Here is a 21476-nt window from a genome sequence, read left to right as displayed (position 1 = left end):
ACCTTTAACTTGTAGCTAGTCAATGCAAAACCTATCCTGAAACTGATTCATACTGATAGTGTCGTGGAACATGTTCCGATCCCAACAGTGCATTATTTTCCCCTTCATAAAGAAAAACAAGTTACCCAAATAAAGAAAGCGAGTTGGACCAGAGTCAATCCATGGAGAGGTGCACCTATGTTTTTCTCTTTAAGCTTTGTCTTTGTCTTGACGATGCCATATTAGCAACAAACACACAAGTGCTTGCATGAGATTCCTCTGCTCGATATTTTAACAAGCACATCAACTCATTTATTGAACCAATAAAATACTTGAGAGAAATGCCACACAAATCTTTCATACATTCTTTAGCAGCAGCACAAGGCAATTTGTTTCTATTTTCTCTTTTTATTCTCTCTCGCTGCTCTCATCCTTATCCTTTTTTCTCTTTCTTTACTATCTTTCGTCATCTTTTGCTCCTTTGTCATTTTTTCTTTTAGCATTTTTATTTATTTTTTACAATCTCCATTTCTCTCTCTTTTTCTTGAGCTTTTAGAAATGTTCGCTTCAGTGCCAATGCTTCAATTAAGCAACCGAGTTCACCTGGACTAGAGAATGTCATCCATTTGCAAGATGGGAGGCTGTGAGCTAGCAGTGAGCTGCTGCATTGTCTTACGTATGTAAATAATAAATCTAGTTGATTTTTCCATTGTCATTTGAGGCTGGATTATCAGGAATCCGGATGGCAATATAATATAAAACAGCACATGGGGGGGAAATTGGCCTGTGGTTGAAGCGAATAGTATAGATGCATTTAAGGGGAGGCTAGACAAGCATATGAGGGAGAAGGGAATAGAGGGTTAGGCTGATAGAGTTAGATGAGGAAAGACGGGAGGAGGCTCGAGTGGAGCATAAACGTCGGCATGGACTGGTTGGGCCGAGTGGCCTGTTTCTGTGCCGTATATCCCATGTAATCCTATGATGTGTGAGCAAAATGGGGGATAATGAATCAGCAGCTTGCTTTACACCCCACCCAATTTATTACATTTTTCCATTGACTACAGTGCAAAAGGAAATTGTGCGGGGTGTAATACAGTGCTGCTGATTCATTATCCCCCATTTTGTGCTATTGCCAAAGACCAATTTCACACACCATGGTCTCAGGCGTGCTGGATGAGAAACGAGAAAGGGAACATGAAGAATTGCAGTGAATGACTATTCCTTTTTCACCTTCCAATTTCACTATCTCAGCCTCTGCGATCGCCTGCCTCTTCAATTTCCTAGCATTTCTTCCTTCTCCTCTTCAGCCTTCCAGCCTCTATTCCCCCTTCTCCTGTCACTCACTCCCTTGTTCCTTTGCTTTCTTGGACTCGCGGCCTTTGTTCCTCCTACATCTCACTACTTCTCGATCAGCCTGCCAGTTTGGCTCTTGAAGTAGCACTCTCAGCTCTGATTCAGAAATTTGTGGATTCAAGCGTCTCTCCAGGACCTGAGCGCATCATCTAGGCTGATATCTCAATGCTGCAATTCCCTCCCTAAACCTCTCCTCCTCTCGGCCTCTCTCTCCTCCTTTAAGACACTGACCTCTTTGACCCTGTCCTAATATCTCCTTAAATGGCTTGGTGTCAAATTTTGCCTGATAATGCTCCTGGGAAGCTCCACAGGGCATTTTACTATGTTAAAGGCGCTATATAAATGCAAGTTGTTGCAGTACTGAGGGACAGTCAGAAGAGTCATGTTTCAGATAAAATGTTAAAAGCACGACTTGATCTGTGTATTCAGGTGGACATAAAAGATCCCATTGCTATTTTTCTTTCTGTTTATCTCTCTCTCTCTAATCTATAGGATTCATCTCAGCTCACAAATAATGATGCTGCCCATTACTGTGCCAACTACTAAAATATTGTAATCTGGGGAAAAAACACACTTCTGTTATAATGAACCTACCAGTGTACTATTAAGCTTGAATTTGGGACAGAGACCTCATTAGAGTACAAAGCACAGCCGAGCACATTAATAAACGGGAGGTCCCCCTGTTCGGGTATGAAGCAGTGGCTTTGATACGAGGAAAAGGAGTCCTGCTGGTTGGAAGCCTTGGAGTAGAATGAGTTGAGTAGAAGACAGTGTAACGAGCCAGGATTTCAACACTGAGGATGCATGGAGGAGGAGCCAAGAGCTCCTTTTCCTAAAGTGTTTCCTACTGATTTTTATGTCTGCAGTTATTCCTATAATGGAGGAACTTCACGGTAATTCTGGGGGATGTTCTTTTCCTCATATCAAAGCAACTGGCATTGATGAGCTCCGGACCATATCCCTAAATTTAGCTGACATTATTCAAAAGAACACATTGCTAAATATGTTAAATAACAACAGAAAATGCTGGAAAAACTCAGCAGGCCAGGCAACATCCGTGGAGAGAGAAATAGAGTCAACGTTTCAGGTCGAAACCCTTCGTCAGAACTGAGAGAAAAGGCAGGAAATGAGACAAAAGGCAGTTTGGGGGCTGGGAAATGGGGGAGGGGATGAAAGAAGAGACATTAAGAGATATTCAAGGTGAGACGAGATGGTAATAGGACAGGTAAAGAAACAAACAATGGCTCTAGATGAAGTGTGAAATGCGCTGGCAGAGTGAGAGACAGCTGCCATGTGGGAGAGAGAAAAAAGGAAAAGTTACAAAACCAAAAGTGTGGATAAAAAATATAAAAATATAATAAGGGCCGAGGTTATGATCTGAAGTTGTTGAACTCGATATTGAGTCCGGAAGGCTGTAAAGTGCCTAATCGGAAGGTGAGGTGCTGTTCCTCGAGTTTACGGTGAGCTTCCGTGGAACAATGCAAGAGGCCGCAGACGGTGAGGTCCGAGTGGGAATGGAACGGTGAATTGAAATGACAGGCGACCGGAAGCTCGGGGTCACCCTTACGGACTGAACGGAGGTGTTCCGCAAAGCGGTCACCCAATCTGCGTTTGGTCTCCCCAAAATATGTCGCTATATATGTTGACTGACTGGTGGGAATTATAATTGAACAGTTTCACAGTCCAACTACTACTAGTGTCAGTCAATGGCTCAGTTGTTGGCACCCTCGCCTCTGAGTTAGAAGGTTGTTGGCTCTAAATCTCACTCCAGAGACTTGAGTACAAAAATATCTAGGCTGATGCTCCAGTGTGCTGAGGTGCCGTCTTTTGGATGAGATGTTAAACCAAGTCTGCTCTCTCAGGTGGACGTAAAAGATCCCAAAGCACTATTTCAAAGAAGAGCAGGGGAATTCTCCCCGGTGTCCTGTCCAATATTTATCTCTCACTATCAACATCACTAAAACAGATTATCTGGTCATTATCACATTGCTGTTTGTGGGAGTTTGCTGTGTGCAATTTGGCTGCCGTGTTTCCTACATTACAACAGTGACTACACTCCAAAAAGTACTTCATTGGCTGTAAAGCACTTTGGGATGTCTGGTGGTCATGAAAGGCGCTATATAAATGCAAGTCTTTCTTTTTCTTTTGCTACTTGTCTTAGACTCATCCAAACCTGGGTGGATCGGGAGAATCCCTGATGGTTCCCAAAGCTCCCCACCACTGGTTTTTCCTTGCTTCATGTCTGAGTCTGTTGTAGACTAATTGATGGAGATTGATTGCTATGATTAGTCAACAATACCATCCCCGTTGTATCGTGCGACTACCAGGATAGTAGAAGGCGAGCTAGATGGATCTTGGTCTTATTTCCTCTAGCAATTCCTATGTTCCTATGTGATGAATTTTATCAGTAGGCAAACAGTTACTTTCTTTATCCTTTTCACTTACTGTGCCCAATCACTTGGTTACCATCAGCGACTATTACCATTTCCAAGTCATTATTCATCAGTTCAACGAAAGGTCATCCCACCGTTTACAGGAATAAAATTGGTGGGCTTATTGGGCGATGTTATTAAAGTGAAATGAACAACAACAGCAATTTGCATTTATATAACTCCTTTAGTGTAAAAAAAAATCCCAAGGCACTTCACAGGAGTGTTATCAGACAAAATTTGACACCGAGCCATTTAAGAAGATATTAGGACAGGGTCAAAGAGGTAGGTTTTAAGGAGCGCCTTAAAGGAGGAGAGAGAGACCGAGAGGAAGAGAGGTTTAGGGAGATAATTCCAGCATTGAAATATCAGCCTAGATTATGCGCTCAAGTGATAATTTAAAAAAATAGACACTGAGGCAAAGAAGGAGAGATTAGGAAAGCGGACCTAAAGCTTGGTCAAAAAGATGGGTTTTGAGGAGGGCAGATTAGGAGAATCCCAGAGGAAATTCCCAGTGGAGGTGTTTAGGAAGTGAGTTCTAGAGAGTGGCAATAAGTTGGCTGAAGGATTTTCCACCAATGGCAGGGTGAAAGAGGAGTGGGGTGGGGGGGTGGGTGCGGTGGATACACAGAAGGCCATAGTCAGAGGAATGGAACATTCAGGAGGGCATATAAAGCTGGAGGAGTTATTTTAAATTTGCTTAGGGGATGTGGGTGTTGCTGGCAAGGCCAGGTTTTATTGCCCATCCCTAACTGCCCTTGCGAAGATGGTGGTGAGCTACCTTCTTGAACCGCTGCAGTCTGTGTGATAACTGAGCAGCTTGCTAAGCCATTTCACGGAGGTTTGGTACAACTGAGTGGCTCGCTAGGCCATTTCAGAGGGCAGTTAAGAGTCAACGACATTGCTGTGGGTCAAGAGTCATATATAGGCCAGACCGGGAAAGGGCAGCAGATTTCCTTCCCTAATGGACATTAGTGAACCAGATGGGTTTTTTCCAACAATCCAGTAGTTTCATGGTCACCATTACTGATGCTAGCTTATTTTAATTCAAGTTTTATTTAATTAACTAAATTTAAATTCCCCAACTGCTGTGGTGGGATTTGAATTTATGTCCCTTGAGATCATTAGGTTTATGGTATTACAGGAAACTTTGGTTTATCCGGAGGTTGTATGTCCAGAAACCTCGATCTAACGGCAGAAATCAGCAGCCGTTTTGGTTCGTTTTTTTTTCTTCTCCTAGCATTTTTTTAACAGTCAGGCTCTGGAAAGCGTCTCTGTAGCTTAGCAACAGCTTCAGAGACGCTTCCAAGGTACGGGCCGAGTGTTTACAAGCTGTTGCTAAGCAACAGTGTTTGTTGTCAGATACGGAGATGAAAACCTCCGTATCCTTCAACATTAGCGCTGGTCTATCCGGAAGTTTTGTTAGATCGGCAGCAGCTCGGTCCTGTCGGTGCCGGATATCGCAAAGTTTCCTGTATTAGTTCAGTAACATAACCACTATGCTATCGTTCCCTACAAAGATAAGTTGCAAAGGTAAGGCAAGGCCATAGTGGGATTTAAAAATGAGGACAAGGGTTTATAAGAGAAAGACTTGCATGTATATGTCACCCTTCATGACCACCAGACCATCTCAAAGCACTTTACAGTACTTTGAAGTACTATTTTGAAGTGGAGTCACTGTTGTAATGTGTTAAACACAGCAGCCAATTTGCACACAGCAAGCTTCCACAAACAGCAATGTGATAATGACCAGATAATGTGCTTTTGTTATGTTGGTTGAGGGATAAATGTTGACCAGGACACTGGGGATAACTCCCCTGCTCTTCTTTGAGATAGTGCCATGGGATTTTTTACGTCCACCTGAGAGAGCAGACGGGGCCTCGGTTTAACATCTCATCCAAAAGACAACACCTCCAACAACGTGTGGTAAACCACTGTTTGTATTCCACTGTGTACATGCCTGGACATGCCTCGGCTGACTCCTCCCACAAGTCCTAGTATAAAGGTGACTGCTCCCCAGCCCTTTGTATTCTGGACCGGTCGACCACTCGAGGCAGACCTTCATTCTTTTGTTAATAAAAGCCTTTAGTTACTCTCTTAACTCTCAGTCTTTTATGAGTAATTGATAGCGCATCAATTTTATTAACAACATTTTTATAATGGAGAAGATCCTCACACCAGCATGCCTGGACTTAGATCATCGGGAGGCGGACTCATCCACCAAGTTTACTCACTGGCTTAAGTGTTTCGAAAAATTCCTGACCGCCTCCGCAGCAATCAAATCGGACGAGGACAAACTGGATGTCCTGACCTCCAAAGTGAACCACCGAGTGTACTCGGTCATCCAAGACGCGACCTCGTACGCGGACGCTATCAAGCTCCTCAAGGACCAGTACACGCACCCAGTGAACGAAGTGTACACCAGGCACCTTCTGGGGAGTCGTAAACAACAACCTGGGGAATCGACCGTGGAATACCTTCAGGCACTGTCCGTGCTTGGCCGGGCCTGTGGTTGTAAGGATGTAAAGGCCGCCGTGTACACAGAGGAACTTATCCGGGACGCTTTTGTAGCGGGCCACAGATCCAATTACACCCGACAGCGACTGTTGGAGCAGAGTGACCTCGACCTCAACAAGGCCTCTGAACTCGCACTATCATTGGATGCAGCCTACCGGGGCATGGATGGCTACTCCTCTGCACCGTGGACGCCGCGGGGAATGACAGCCTGGGACACGGTAGGACCGCCTCATAGCGCCGTGCCACCCCAGCCACACCCCAGCAATGGCCCAACTACCGCAGCAGTGTCCCAAGGCCAGACAGCAGTGCCCCAAGGCCAGAAATGCTACTTCTGTGGCCAGGCAAAACACCCCAGAGCGCGCTGCCCGGCGAAAAACGCGATCTGCTCGGGCTGCGGGAAGAAGGGACACTACACTAGCATCTGCAGGGCCAAAGCCACCCCGAACCCCAGCAGCGCCGCGTGTGGGCCATGCGGGCCGCCATCTTGGGCCTCCCCGGCCATGTGCGAACCACCGGTACAGCAGCCATTTTGGACGCCTCCAGCCACATGGGGATCATGGACGCCGCCATCTTGGACGACAGCCGGAACGCAGCAGGCCCCCAACACCGCCTCATCTGATACCCGCAGCGACACACCGACCCCTACGCTGGCATCCGTTACACTGGACCAAGCGAGACCGCACCAGCTGGCCAGTTCCACAATGGACATTAAGGTAAATGGTCACGATACAATCTGCCTTTTTGACTCTGGGAGCATGGAGAGCTTCATCCACCCCGACACGGTGCGGCGTTGCTCTCTCCCAGTCCTGCCTGCGCACCAGCGGATTTCTATGGCCTCCGAGTCCCAGTCGGCGGACATCGGCGGCTACTGCGTGGTGACACTCGTAGTAGACGGGACTGTGTACGATCATTTTAAACTTCTGGTCCTGCCCGACCTCTGCGCTGCCGTCCTGCTGGGGTTAGATTTTCAGTGCCACCTTAAAAGTGTTACGATGGCGTACGGTGGACCCCTACCCCCACTCACAGTCCGCAGCCAGCAGCTTCCAAATTGCCCGCCGCGCACCAGGTGCAACCTCTCCACACTCAGAGTCACCCCCCCCCCCCACTGTTTGCTAACCTCACCCCCGACTGTAAGCCCATCGCCACAAAGAGCAGGCGATACAGTGCCGGGGACAGGGTTTTCATTAAAACCGAAGTGGAGCGGCTCCTGAAGGAAGGGATTATTGAGGGCAGCACCAGCCCCTGGCGAGCCCAGGTTGTGGTCGTTAAGACCGGCGAGAAGCAGCGCCTGGTCATCGACTACAGCCAGACAATAAATCACTACACCCTGCTGGACGCCTACCCACTCCCCCGCATAGCTGATATGGTCAACCAGATCGCGCAGTACCGCGTCTTCTCGACCATTGACCTGAAATCAGCGTACCACCAGCTCCCTATCCGCCCTGAGGACCGCCAGTATACTGCCTTTGAGGCAAACGGCCGCCTCTATCACTTCCTTAGGGTTCCCTTTGGCGTCACCAACGGGGTCTCCGTCTTCCAAAGGGAGATGGACCGGATGGTAGATCAAAATGCGTTGCAGGCCACTTTCCCATATCTGGACAATGTGACCATCTGCGGCCGTGACTTGCAGGACCATGACGCAAACCTCGAAAAATTCCTCCGCACCGCCCAACTCCTGAACCTGACATATAACAAGGAGAAGTGCATATTCCGCACAAACCGCCTCGCCATCCTTGGCTGTGTTGTGGAACACGGAGTCATCGGCCCCGACCCCGACCGGATGCGTCCCCTTATGGAACTCCCACTGCCCCACTGCCTCACGGCCCTGAAGAGGTGCCTAGGGTTTTTCTCCTATTACGCCCAGTGGGTCCCCTACTATGCGGACAAGGCCCGTCCGCTGATCAAGTCCACCTCTTTTCCCTTGACGGCAGAGGCCCGCTTAGCCTTCCACCGTATCAAGGAGGACATTGCCAAAGCCACCATGCACGCAGTGGACGAATCCATCCCCTTCCAGGTGGAAAGCGACGCGTCCGACTTTGCCCTGGCCGCTACCCTCAATCAGGCGGGGAGACCCGTGGCCTTCTTTTCACGAACCCTCCAAGGCCCGGAGACCAGACACTCCGCTGTTGAGAAGGAGGCCCAGGCGATTGTGGAGGCTGTGCGTCATTGGAGGCACCACCTGGCCGGAAAACGATTTACCCTGCTCACTGACCAGCGTTCAGTTGCTTTCATGTTTAACAACAAGCAGAGGGGCAAAATCAAAAATGACAAGATCTTGAGGTGGAGAATCGAACTTTCCACCTACAATTACGAGATCTTGTACCGGCCCGGGAAGCTCAATGAACCCCCGGATGCGCTATCGCATGGCACCTGCGCCAGCGCGCAGATCGATAGACTGCGGGCCCTCCACAATGACCTCTGCCACCCGGGGGTCACCAGGTTCTTCCACTTCATCAAGGCCCGCAACCTGCCTTACTCTATTGAGGAGGTCAGGACCATGACCAGGAACTGCCAAGTCTGCGCTGAGTGCAAACCGCACTTTTATAGACCAGACAGGGCCCACCTGATAAAAGCCACTCGCCCCTTCGAGCGCCTGAGCGTTGATTTTAAAGGGCCTCTCCCCTCCTCCGACCGCAATGTGTACTTCCTCAATATTATTGATGAGTACTCCCGTTTCCCGTTCGCCATCCCCTGCCCGGACATGACCAGTGCCACGGTCATTAAATGTCTGAACGACCTCTTCACCCTGTTCAGTTTCCCCAGCTATATCCATAGCGACCGGGGCTCATCGTTTATGAGCAACGAACTCCGTCAGTACCTGCTAACTAGGGGTATTGCCACAAGCAGGACCACCAGTTACAACCCCCGGGGGAACGGACAGGTGGAAAGAGAAAATGCGACAGTTTGGAAGGCCGCCCTGCTAGCCTTAAAGTCTAGGGGCCTTCCAACCTCCCGCTGGCAGGATGTGCTCCCCGATGCGCTCCACTCTATTCGGTCACTGCTCTGCACTGCCACTAACGCCACCCCTCATGAGAAAATGTTTGTCTTCCCAAGGAAGTCCACATCGGGGACATCGCTACCGCCATGGCTGACGTCCCCAGGGCCGGTCCTACTGAGAAGACACGTGAGGACCCATAAAACGGACCCCCTGGTCGAGAGGGTCGACCTCCTCCACGCCAACCCCCAGTATGCTTACATTGCATACCCGGACGGGCGGGAGGACACAGTCTCCATAAGAGACCTTGCACCCTCGGGGGCCGCAGTAACCCACTACTCACTACCACCCCCCCCCACGACCCGATATCCAGCCCCAGCAGACGGCAGGCCTGGGCCCCGCGGCCCGCTCAACATCTACGAGGACGACACGCCTGTGCCACAGCCTACGCAGGACTCGACGCCGGAAGCTCCACTACCCCTGCCGTCGCCACGCCGATCACAGCGGCAGACAAGACCTCCGGAGAGACTCCAATACACTAACTTTTAATACACTTCACCCCGCCGGACTCAATTTTAAACAAGGGGTGAATGTGGTAAACCACTGTTTGTATTCCACTGTGTACATGCCTGGACATGCCTCGGCTGACTCCTCCCACAAGTCCTAGTATAAAGGTGACTGCTCCCCAGCCCTTTGTATTCTGGACCGGTCGACCACTCGAGGCAGACCTTCATTCTTTTGTTAATAAAAGCCTTTAGTTACTCTCTTAACTCTCAGTCTTTTATGAGTAATTGATAGCACATCACAACGCAGCACTCCCTCAGCACTGCACTGGAGTATCAGCCTAGCTTTATATGCTCAAGTTCTTGGAGTGGGACTTGAACCCACAACCTCCTGACTCAGAAGTGAGTGTGCAGATGTTCCCGATGGTCGGGAGTCCAGAACCAGGGGTCACAGTCTAAGGAAAATGGGTAAGCCATTTAGGTCAGAAATGAGGAGGAATTTCTTCACCCAGAGAGTGGTGAACCTGTGGAATTCTCTACCACAGAAGCAGTAGAGGCCAATACATTAAATATATTCAAGAAGGAGTTGGATATATTTCTTAAGGCTAAAGGGATCAAGGGGTATGGGGAGAAAGCAGGGACAGGGTACTGAATTTGGATGATCAGCCATGATCGCATTGAATGGCGGAGCAGGCTCGAGGGGCCGAATGGCCTACTCCTGCTCCTATCTTCTATGTTTCTATGTGCTACCAACTGAGCCATGGCTGACAGTATAAGGTCCTATGGTTGGGTACTAAAGAAACAAACAGTGCCTCAATAGCTCAGTGAGTTTATTCAGTGAGTAACTAAACCATACTGAGTAGGGAGATTTCTGGTTCAATCCCAATGTCGACTGAATTAGATTCTCTTAACCAGAGTGCTGGGAGGGATGTCAGGATTGACCTTAGTACTTCTGATTAGGAAGAGAGGATAAGTCTGTGTTCAACAACCCCCTTTGGGAAGTATGTCTACACATTGAGTGAAGACAGGACTGGACTAGGCTGTAATCCTCCCTGCAGTCAAGTAACCTACAGACATTTGTTTTCCTTCCCTCCCTGACCAAGGCCCCAGTGCTACCCCAGCTGAGATAAGCTATTTCAGTACAAAGGAAGGTTCAGAACTATGTCCTTGCTGGTTTGAATAGCTCACTAACACACGGGGCAGTGTACTTACCAACAGATGACTGTGTGAAACTGAGTAGGTGACCATAAATAACCTCAAGATATCTGCATTCTTCTAATTCTGGCCTCTTGCACATCCCCAATTGTCTTCGCTCCACCATTGGTCAGCTGGGCTTTTAGTTGTCTAGTCTCTAAGCTCTGGAATTCTCGCTCATCCTTGAAGGCGCTCCATAAAACTTACTTCTATGACCAAGCTTTTGGTCGCCTGTCCTAACATCTGTTTATCTGGCTCGATACCAAATTTTGTTTGATAATCGCTGCTGTGAAGCACCTTGGGACGTTTTACTACATTAAAGGCGCTCTATAAATACAAGTTGTTGTTGTTCAATTGGCCAGGAGTCAACAAAAGCACTGTTGCAGTTTTCTTTTAAAATATAAAAAACGATCCAATGAATATGTAATCCACAATTCCCAGATAAGGGGGGGAGTGACTCCGGAATAATTGCCTTCTTGTGTGACCATTTACAACAAACATAATGGCCCTGAAATTAAGATCGGGAGCTTGCCGCGCGTGCAAGCCCTCGATGTGCACTTACCCGGCGCGCTGACATTTGAATCGTGGCCCGCATTGCATTTCCTCTCACTGGCCCGCTTGAGGTCCTGCCATGCTGTGCGTGCGTGACCCAGCGGCGTACTTAGTGCGATGAGCTGGCTGGGATCACGTGAGCACAGGGCAACCAATGGGAGGTTGCAAAAGTTCATTCATGAGTTTGACAGTAAGAGCTGTCAAATTCATGAAAACTCCTGGCCCCAAAACACTACTTAAACTTGAAAGAAAATTTAAAAAAAACATTGCATTACTTAAATGAACCATAAATAAATGTAAAAAACTATTTTAAACAATAATTTTAAAATTTGAAATAAATTATTATATAAAAAATCGGGGCTAAAACTAAACTTACCTTGCTGTAAATTCTTTAAAAATAATAAACCTGTGGAAAAAAAAATTATAAATTGTATTAATAAACCACTTACCTGTAAAACTAAGTACTTACGTGTGGTTTTTCAATGCGTAAAAACCGGAGGCCTTTACACATGCGCAACTCTCTAAAAATAAAGGAAATCCAAGTCGCACGCGCTGCCTGTGTAGTCGCACGCGTTCAGCCTCTTAACCCCTTGGGTCAGAGGAGAGGAAATGCCGGTTTTCTCCGCATGCGCTGTGCATGCTGAAAACCGGCAATTCCTCCAGGCACACGCGTGAGTACCCCGTCCGTACTCATGCGTTGGGAGAGGAATTACTGGGCCAATGGGTACACCAGAACTTCATGTAAATAGCCATTTGTATTTGCAAGCAGCAGGATAGATTACCATGTTAAACATCAAACAGAATACCATTTTTGCACTTTACTCCATCGATTGGTAGCAGTTGAACCAAGTAACGTTTGTAAAATCCTGCTTCCAAATGTTTTTTAAAGGGGACTTGCTGCACTGCACCATTAAGTCCTTCGAGGCAAATTGATCCCTTGCTGAACAAACAGACGATACAGTCAAAATGCTGTGACCTGCGTTTCACGGCTCGTGATCTGTGAACGAACCCTGTATTGTGCAATAGATCAAACTGGTATATAGCAGGACTGTGACCCTGCCATAAATGACGGCGTGAGGAGTGTATAACTGGATTGATTGTCCCATTAAACTGTGTAAGGAGTATATAACAGCACTGTGGCTGTCCTTTAACTGACGGTGTAAAGAATGTATTACAGGACTGGCTGTCACACCAGTGATTGTGTGAAGAGTGTATTACAGGACTGTGACTGTCCCATTAAACTGTGTAAGGAGTATATAGCAGGACTGTAACTATTCCATTACTGACTGCCCAGGAAACATATCACAGGACTGACGATCCCATTAATGGCTGTGTCATGAGCATAAAACCAAGCTGACACTCCCATTACTTAATGTGTAAAGAACAGATCATAGGACTGACTGTCCCATTAATGACCCAGCAAGGTACAAAAAGGTAAAAAGTCATATTTTTTTCAGAAATGCGTTGAGATACCTTTTTTTTGTCAAGGTTAATGATTCGGTAACAAAATCACAAGAGTCGAAGGGGGAGAAATTCGGTGTCGCCCATTTTGGGGCCCTAATATCGGCTGTGCGCAAAGTTTAGCGCCCGGTGCTAATTATCACCTCCAACTGCAAATTCGCCTCTATTGCCCCAGGAGGTGATTTGAGCGTTAAATCAGGCGCTACACGCCTCTCTGAAGGCGCAAACGTCAGGGAGCGAGGCGCTACCTCTGAACGCTACCAAAGCACAGGCGATGCCAGTTACCATGGAAGCCAGACAGACTGCCGCCGTCCAGTTCTTAAAGGGGCGGGGCCATCTTGCTGGCCAGCCACACCCTGCTCATTGCGGCTTTGAATCTCGGCCTGGAGAGACCTCTAAAGCAATTGTGTTGGAAGCACTAATGGATAGGCCCAGGGAAAGAGCTCGGCGCTTAGGAACCTCAAAAGTGGTGCTGAGGGCCAAAACTCCTTAGGACAGCGTTAAAACCAAAAATATTGCCGACAAGAAAAGGCAGGTAGCACCCGCCTTTAAATAGTGCTCCCCCAGCCCCTTCCCGACTTGAAAACGTTCCCCTCTACCTGTCGTTCCTAGCGGCAGGCGCTAAGGCAGGGGGCGCGACTCAATATCCGGTCTGGGGCGCTACCGGGGCGTTGTACGCTTGACTGACGTCATGATTTGCGGGCGCAGGAGATCGTGGTGGTAGTGTTTAGCGCCGCCACAAAACGACTGGTCAATTTCGCGAGCGGCGCTAACATCGCCACGCCTGGGCGCTAGTTGCTTTGCGCCCCGTTAGCGCCCTCTTAGGGAGGCGCAAAGCAACCAAATTTTTCCCCCTAAACCTTTGGAGACTCGAACGATGCCCAGTCCTATGTTCAGACAGCACAGCGAGCCACGTGAGAAGATGCCCTCCAGCAATGGCAGGCATCGAGTAGCACAGCAGCATCCAGTTGGCACTGGTGCCTGCGGTATATCTGTGCCATCACTGTGTCCTATACAACTGACCTTGGTACTGGTTCATGGAAGTTAGTTGTGGATATTGTATCCCCTGCATAGTCAACGATGCAGTCACCCACCACCTCCGCTCCCTCAACTTATATTTATATAGCACCTTTCACGACCTTAGGATGTCCCAAAATGCTTTCCAACAAATTAAGTACTTTTTTTTTGAAGTGTAGTACAGGAAACTTCGCAATATCCGGCACCGACGGGACCGAGCTGCTGCCGATCTATCAAAACTTCCGGATAGACCAGCGCTAATGTTGAAGGATACGGAGGTTTTCATCTCCGTATCTGACAACAAACACTGTTGCTCAGCAACAGCTTGTAAACACTCGGCCCGTACCTTGGAAGCGTCTCTGAAGCTGTTGCTAAGCTACAGAGATGCTTTCCAGAGCCTGACTGTTAAAAAAATGCTAGAAGAAAAAAAACCTAACCAAAACGGCTGCTGATTTCTGCCGTTAGATCGAGGTTTCCGGACATACAACCTCCAGATAAACCAAAGTTTCCTGTACTATTATAATATAGGAAATGCAGCAGCCAATTTGCATGCAGTAAGCCCCCACAAACAACAATGAGATAACTGAGCGGATAATCTGTTTTAGTGATGTTTGTAGTGTATGTAACCTGTACTACCTTAAGAGGATACCTTAAGGTGATGGACTACTTTTTAACGGCTCCTGTACATTGTAGTACTGGTGGTGACCACACCGGTATATAAACCCTGCGGAGCAAAGTGTACCTCAGTTCCGCCCTGACCCTCAATCACTAAAGACCTGTTTACTTACTTCTGTAGTCTGTGTCCTGTTATTCAGTATAACTGCACTTGTAAACACAGACTCAACAGTGGCGACGAGTCTGATCGTACCTAGCAGCAGTTTTGCATCCAAGGAAGCTTCGTCCTCAGAAACGGGCGTCGAAAAAGGGCATCCGCCCTCAACATCCTGCTGAGCACTGCATCGCACGGGAGGCCATCGGGAACCCGGGTTGGTTTTCTGGCCACAAAGTCCAACATCAGCAACAGGCAGTGATCATCCCTTCTACGACAGCGGTGGGTAAGCCCGATCGAGCGGCACGGGGGGGGAAGTCGGCCGAGTTGTCAGTGGGAGAATGGGAGGGAAAATGAAGAAAAGGGCGGAGAACACGACCGCAGCCGGTGTCAGGGGCCGGACTGCAATCGGGGCAGAGACGCGCAGCAGCCAGAAAAGCGCTTTACTGCCACAAGGACCGCGGGAGCGGCGGGGCAACAAGAGCAGCAGCGCAAGGAAAATAAAGGCAGGAAGGACCGCTGGGGAGGCGTGGACAGCAACAGCGCGGGAATCGCCATCTTGAGTCGGCGGGGGAAGAAGACAAGCGCGGGAAAAGCCGCCAAGCGCGGGAAAAGCCGCCATCTTAAATGTTAAAAAAGTCATCATATTAAATAATATCCGAAGGGAAAGGAGAAACTCAGCAAGGATGCCAAAAACGGGTAACATCACTGCTTTTGATAACGATGTGGAAGATTGGGCCACTTATGTGGAACGCATCGAAGTTTACTGTACAACGAATGATGTACCGGATGATAAGAAAGCACTAACCCTATTAAACTTGATGGGTGCGAAGACGTACGGGTTATTAAGGAACCTGGTAACCCCAGACAAACTGGTAGGGAAGAGTTTCGCGGATATTGTTACTATCCTGCAAGAGCATTTAAACCCCACACCGCTGCTGATAGCGGAACGATTTAAATTCTACAAAAGAATTCAACTTAAAGAAGAAAGCAACGCTGAATTCCTAACAGAACTGCGCAAGTTATCAAAGTACTGTCAGTTCGGAACAGGACTAGCAGACGCACTGAGAGATAAGTTTGTGTGTGGGCTCCTGAGGGAAGGAACCCAGAAGCGACTGCTAGAGGAAAAGGATCTTACGCTGGACAAAGCTTTCAGCATTGCAGCATCCCACAAGGCAGCAGCACAGGGCGCTGCAGAGATACAGCAAAGGCCACTGGAATTCAGCACCAATGAAATGGCATTGGGCGCAGTAAAGTGCTATCGTTGCGGAAGGACAACGCATGACCAGAACCAGTGCTGGTTCAAAGACAAAGAATGCAGGCAATGTGGCAAACTTGGTCACATAGCGAGAGTATGCCGGTCAGGAAAGAAGACCAGCAGCAAAAAGTCACCGCAGGAGAAGTACAAAAAAGTACACAAGGTGACAGAGAACAGTTCAGATGAACAGAAGACGGATTCAGACTCCAGCAGTAAGGAAATAACAACAGAAAATGCTGAAAAAACTCAGCAGGTCAGGCAACATCCGTGGAGAGAAATTTGAGTTGACGTTTCGGGTCGGACCCTTCTTCAAAACTGGAAAGAAAAGAAACTAGATCGAAGGCAGGGCTGCGATCAGACAAAAGAATAAAAGAAACAAAAGAAGTAAAAGAGATTAGAAGCTAGACGAGATGGTAATAGGCTGGGATTAGGTGTAAAGTGTACTGGCAGGGCAAAAGATAGCTGCCAGGTGTGAGAGCGAAACAAAAGGAAAGGGGGGGGAAAGGAGTGGAACAATTACAAGAAAAAATGAAATGGGGGCCGAGCTTATGATCTGAAATTGTTGAACTCGATATTGAGTCCGGAAGGCTGTAAAGTGCCTAATCGGAAGATGAGGTGCTACTCCTCGAGTTTACGTTGAGCTTCCGTGGAACAATACAAGAGGCCGAGGACGGTGAGGTCCGAGTGGGAATGGGGCAGTGAATTAAAATGACAGGCGACCGGAAGCTCGGGGTCACCCTTACGGACTGAACGGAGGTGTTCCGCAAAGCGGTCACCCAATCTGATTACAGGAGATAACGATAATGATCACCTCGCGAATTTGGAGCAGGTGCTCATCAGATTGAAAGAATATGGGCTAAGAGCTAATCGCCAGAAATGCGAGTTCTTTCAAAAGCGAATCTCGTACTGCGGCCACGTCATTGACCAGGAGGGGCTCCATAAGTCACCTGACAAGATCGAAGCTGTTGTCAAAGCTCCAGCACCGGAAAATGTATCCTAGTTGAGGTCGTTCCTCGGATTGGTTAACTATTACCACAAGTTTCTTCCAAATTTATCCACGGTGTTACACCCGCTAAGCATTCTTTTGCAAACGGGAATACCATGGAAGTGGAGCGATGATTGTAAGCGGGCTTTTCAAAAGAGCAAGGCACTGATCACCTCTAAGGAAGTGTTGGCTCACTTTAACCAAACGCTGCCTATTCGCTTAGCTTGTGATGCTTCTCCATATGGTATCGGGGCAGTGCTCTCACATAAGTTTCCAGATGGCTCGGAAAGGCCAGTCGCTTTCACATCCAGATCATTGACCTCCGCTGAGCGCAACTATGCCCAGATAGATAGGGAGGCTCTCAGCCTCGTGTGGGGAGTTAAGAAATTTAACCATTACCTGCAAGGCCAAAAGTTTATGCTGCTGACAGATCACCAGCCGTTGGTTTCCATTTTCAACCCTAAGAAGGGTGTTCCGGTAATGACGGCACAGAGGCTTCAGAGATGGTCCCTTTTCCTAGGGGCACATCAATATGATATTGAATTCAAAGGTACAAAGCAACATGGAAATGCTGATGGGCTGTCGCGCCTGCCACTACCTACAGCGGAAGAGGCACCGGCAGTTGACCCTGTCGAGATATTTCACTCGACCATCATCGAATGCTTACCAGTCACCAATGCGGGTATTGAGAGAGAGACCCAAAATGACCCGACACTGTCTCGGGTCTACGACTTGACAGTGAAGGGATGGCCAGCACATGGCGAACCACTGTTACCAGCATTCTCAGCCAGACGAGAACAGCTGTCCGTATGTCAAGGAACATTGATGTATGGAACAAGGGTGATTATTCCTCCTAAATTAAGGGAGAGAGTTCTAAAAGAATTGCACGAAGGTCATCTGGGGGGAGTCAAGATGAAAAGCCTTGCTAGGGCTTATGTGTGGTGGCCAGGTATCAACAAACAAATAGAGGATCTGACTAAAAGCTGCTCAGGGTGCCAAAAAGTTCAGAACACACCTCCAATTGCACCGCTGCATCCGTGGGAATGGCCTTCAGCCCCATGGCAACGTGTGCATATCGACTTTGCAGGTCCATTCATGGATTCCATGTTTTTGATAGCAGTAGACGCACATTCTAAATGGCCAGAAGCGATTAAGATGTCGACCACTACCTCTGAGAAGACGATTGCAGTTCTAAGAACCATATTTGCAAGGAATGGATTGCCGGAGCAAATATGTTCAGACAACGGACTACAGTTCGTGTCAGAAGAATTCCAGAAATTCATGAAAAAGAATGGGGTGAAACACTATACATCTGCCCCATATCATCCGGCTACAAATGGGTTGGTCGAGAGATTTGTACAAACGTTCAAAAAGGCGATAAAGGCCATGAGTGAAGATCATATTCCACTACAACACAAGGTGGACAATTTCCTAATGGCGTATTGAAACGCCACGCATGCAGTGACAAATCAAAGCCCTGCCATAATGTTCTATAACAGAAGGTTGCGGTCCCGGTTGGATTTGTTAAAACCCAATGTGCGACGGGAAGTCAAAAACAAGCAATTCCAGCATGTAAATAAAAAGGCCACTCGTAGTTTTGAAATAGGACAACCAGTGTTGGCCAGGGACTATAGGGATGATAAATGGCAACCTGGGACAATTCGTGCACGACAGGGACCCTTGATGTACACGGTAGACGTTGGAGAGAACGTAATACGACGTCATGCTGAGCAACTGGTGGAATCGAGAACAAGGGTCGACCCCATGTCTACGGCAGAGACACCAGTTGAAGAACTTATTGAGCCTGTAGCATCTACCTCAGACTCGAACGTATTGGATGATGTTGAATCCATAGGAGATCAAGTGGATGAGTCACCCCAGCAACAGGAACCAGAGATCCCTGAAAGGCATTATCCGGGCCGGATCAGGAGGCCTCCTCAGAGACTGAATCTTTGAACAGTTCTTGTGTGTAAATTGTATATATGTTATCCATGTAGTGTATTAATTGGGGGTGTCCACTGTTAAGCTAAAAGGGGAGGAATTGTAGTATATGTAACCTGTACTACCTTAAGAGGATACCTTAAGGTGATGGACTACTTTTTAACGGCTCCTGTACATTGTAGTACCGGTGGTGACCACACCGGTATATAAACCCTGCGGAGCAAAGTGTACCTCAGTTCCGCTCTGACCCTCAATCACTAAAGACCTGTTTACTTACTTCTGTAGTCTGTGTCCTGTTATTCAGTATAACTGCACTTGTAAACACAGACTCAACAATGTTGGTTGAGGGATAAACCTCGGCCCAGGACACCGGGGAGAACTCCCCCTGCTCTTCTTCGAAATAGTGCCACGGGATCTTTTGAGCTGGATTTTGTCAATGGGGAGCTTTTGGAGGCGGGACTCCCACTTGTTGGGTTTTAGTCCCGCCTCCATCGACTTGTGGCCAACCCACGCGACTTTCCATTGATTGACCTTGTTAAGCCCGCCCAGCGAGTGCCGTTTCATCTGTCAAGAGCTTTTGACAGATGAAATGTCATCGTTTGACGGCTCTGTGAAGCTGTCAAACACTGACAATCTGACTTCTAAGTTGTGTCTACTCAAGCCTCAATTAGAAAGCCTTCCTAACCAGAAAACAGAAGGCTGCAGCTTTTGTCAGTTCAGCGGCCATTCTGCTTTCTGTGCCGGTGAGCTGAGGGACTCCCGAGACCTGAAGGGAGGAAGCCTACAGGAAGAAGTAAAGGTAAGTAAACTTATTAAAACACTTTACACACACCTCACACACTTACCTCTGCACACATGCACCCATTACTCACCTGCACACCGGACATCTCGGCCTCTCCGACCCCCGCAGACCGACGGCCCGCCTCGCTGACCCTGGTGAGGTTCGGAGCCGTTGGGAAGCCCACACTTCAGGGCTCAAAATAGGGATTAGCCAAAAAACTGCCTGTTAACTACCTGTTAACAGGCATAATAATAATAATTAATAATAATAATTCAACTTTATTGTCATTGCACAAGTACATGAACAACGAAATGTGATCTTGCAAGCTCCCATGACTGGGAGAAGCAAAGCCGCTGCGTCGGTGCGCGCCACCATTCCATTTCCACCATTCCTCCTGTCCGACAATCTTCAGCCCACCGCCCGGGCCTGCTCACCAGCCGCTCCTCCCGTGACCTTCTCAACAACCGCCCCTCCTCGGGGCTCCTTCCGTGACCTTCTGCACCTGGTCTTCCCTGATGGTCACCCCTCCAGGTACTAACCAGGCCTGGCTCTGCTTAGCTTCCAAGCCTTGCCAGTGACCCTGTCCCCATCCCGCCTCGAGGGGGCGGAACCCGGCGCGGGTCGGCTACCCGCCTCCTGGCAGGATGGCATGGAGGCGGGTTGGGGGTGGGATGGACACCCGCCCCCAAATTTTGCCATTTTCCCGGCAGTCCCGCCTCCAAACCCGCCTCCCGAGGGCTGGCAAAATCCAGCCCTTTGTGTTCACCTAAGAAGGCAGACGGGGCCTCAGTTTAACGTCTTATCCGAAAGACGGCACCAGCCGACAGTGCAGCGCTCCCTCAGCACTGAAGTGTCAGCCTAGATTTTTGTGCTCAAGTCTCCGGAGTGGGACTTGAACCACATGACCTTCTGACTTGCGAGCACTTTGTGGTACACATAGGCAACCAGCATGGAGATGTTCACAACATGCAAGGGGCAATCAGCCAGCCAAACACATTAAACACTTGCACCACAAACACTTAATAAACTTAATTCGATTTTAATGCATTTTGCAGTCTGCGCTCCTTTCATCGTGTAGAAAAGAAAGTGTCAGTTCCCCAAAGGGCGAAGGAAGTGTCTGATTCCTGAGGTGTCCCCAGCAGCTGCTTGGAAGGACCCTGTGCCGTTAAAGCTGAGGGAGGTGGTGACCTTCACTGTCACTGTTAGTGTGCTGCAACTGGTTGACTGTCCCTACAGATCTTTGTGGGTCACCAGAACCACAGTCTCAATGGTGAGTGTGAGTCCCCTCATGCATTGCTTTTCTATCATCCATGGGTAGGTTCATAGAATCATAAAGTCATACAGCACAGAAGAAGACCTTGCAGCCAATGCCAGTGCCGGCTCTCTGAAAGAGCTACCAATTAGTCCCACTCCTCTGCTCTTTTCCCACCATGCAGGTATTTTCTTTTTAAGTACATATATCCAATTGCCATTTGAAAGTTAATATTGAATCTGTTTCCACCACCCTTTCAGACAGTGCATTCCACATCATTTTTTAAAATTCGTTTATGGGATGTGGGCGTCGCTGGTAAGGCCAGCATTTATTGCCCATCCCTAATTGCCCTTGAGAAGGTGGTGGTGAGCCATCTCCTTGATCCACTGCAATCCCGTGTGGTGAAGGCGCTCCCACAGTGCTGTTAGGTAGGGAGTTGCAGGATTTTGACCCAGCGACGATGAAGGATCGGCCGATATACTTCTAAGTCAGGATGTTGTGTGGCTTGATGGGGAACTTGGAGGTGGCGGTGTTTCCATGCACCTGCTGC

Source organism: Somniosus microcephalus, chromosome 13 (genome assembly GCF_052327205.1).
Source record: "Somniosus microcephalus isolate GS21.2 chromosome 13, FLI_Smic_1.0, whole genome shotgun sequence".
In the NCBI taxonomy this organism is placed as follows: Eukaryota; Metazoa; Chordata; class Chondrichthyes; order Squaliformes; family Somniosidae; genus Somniosus; species Somniosus microcephalus.
This window is presented reverse-complemented; position numbering follows the sequence as displayed.